We start from the raw sequence: 1,882 nt of genomic DNA on the forward strand, positions 1-1,882 counted from the left end.
TATGAGCTCTAGTGTCCCTTTTGTTGTCAATTTCTAGTTTTATTCTCTTGTGGTTGGATAAGGAAGATTATATGATTTTGATTTTTTAAAAATTAGTTGAGACTTGTTTTGTGTCCTAACATATGGTCTATTCTAGAGAATGTTGCATGTGCTGCTAAGAAGAATTTGTACTCTGCAGCTGTTGGATGAAATGTTCTATAAATGTCTGTTAGGTCAGGTCAGCCTATAGTAGAGATTAATTCTGATGTTTCCTAGTTAGTTTTCTGTCTGGACGATCTGTCCTTTGCTGAGAGTGGGGTATTAAACTCCCAACTATTATTGTGTTGGAGTCTCTCTCTCCTGTTAAGTCTAATAGTAATTGCTTTAAATAACCAGGTACTCTGGAGTTGGGTGCATATATGTTTAGAATTATTACATCCTCTTGTCAAATTGATTCTTTTATCATTATGATCTTTACTTTTTTTTTTTTAGCGTTCTTTGGCTCGAAGTCTATTTTATCTGATATAAGTATAGCTACTCCTGCTCTTTTTTGGTTTCCATTTGCATGGAATATCTTTTTCCATCCACTCACTTTCAGTGGGTGTGTGTCTGTATAGGTGAAGTGAGTTTCTTCTAGGCAGCATATTGTTGGTTCTTGTTTTAGAATCCATTGAGACACTTTGTGTCTTTTAATTGGGGCACTTAATCCACTTAATTTAAGGTTATTGTTGGTATATAGAGACTCTTCACTGTCATTTTGCTTTTTTTTCTGGTTGTTTTGTAGATCTTTTTTCCCAGTCTTACTGTCTTCCTTTGTGGTTGAGTGGTTTTCTACAGAATACAGTTTTTTTGTTTGTTTGTTTTGTTTTTGTGTGTGTATGATTTCTTGCTACTTATTTTTAGTATGTCTCTTCTAACTTTTTCTGTTATGGTTACCATGAGACTTACAAAAAACATGCTATAGTTATAACAGACTATTTTAGACCAAAGCCAACTCTATATTTTGGCATCATCCCCGCACCCGCCCCCCATTGACAATATGTTGTTTCAAGACACATCCTTTAATATTGCCTTGCCTTTCTCTTATATGGTTGTTGTATATGTTAGTGTCTTGTTAGATTTGTCCTTTAGTTATTCATACTAAGGATGTAAGTGATTTATTCACCACCCTTATGACATTAGAGTATCCTGAGGTTGTCTGTGAATTGACTTTTATGAGTTATGTATCTTCAAATGTTTTCTTGCTGCTCCTTAACATCATCTTTCAGAATGAAGAACTTCCTTTTGCATTTCTTATAAGGTGAGTCTAGGGTTGATGAATTTCCTTAGCTTTTGTTTGTCTCAGAAAGATTTCATTTCTCCTTCATACTTGAAGGTTAGTTTTGTTGGATAGAGAATTCTTGGCTGACGGTCTTTTTCCTTCAGCACCCTGAATATATCATCCCACTCTCTTCTGGCCTGTAGGGTTTCTACTGAGAAATCTGCTGAGAGATGTATTGGGGTTCTGCTGAACGTTATGTGTTTCTTTTCTGTTGCTGCTTTCAGACTCTCATTGTCTTTGGTTTTTGATAATTTGCTTATGATGTGTCTTGGAGCACTCCTCCTTGGATTGAATTTGACTGGCAACCTCTAAGCTTCCTGTACCTGGAGGCTGTCATCTTTTTCCATATTTGGGAAATTTTCGGCCATTATTTTCTTGAATATATTTTGTATGTCTCTTCCTTTTTCCTCTCCTTCAGGCATTTCCATCGTTGCTGTATTTCTGTTTTGTTTTTCTTATTTTTTCTTTTTGCTCCTCTGATTGGATAATTTCATGTGTTTTATCTTTGAGCTCACTGATTATTTCTTCTGTTTAATTAAGTCTGCTGTTGGAGCTTTCTATTGAGTTTTTCAATTCAGACAA

The sequence above is a fragment of the Galeopterus variegatus genome, unplaced genomic scaffold (assembly GCF_000696425.1).
Source record: "Galeopterus variegatus unplaced genomic scaffold, G_variegatus-3.0.2 Scaffold1608, whole genome shotgun sequence".
Lineage (NCBI taxonomy): Eukaryota > Metazoa > Chordata > Mammalia > Dermoptera > Cynocephalidae > Galeopterus > Galeopterus variegatus.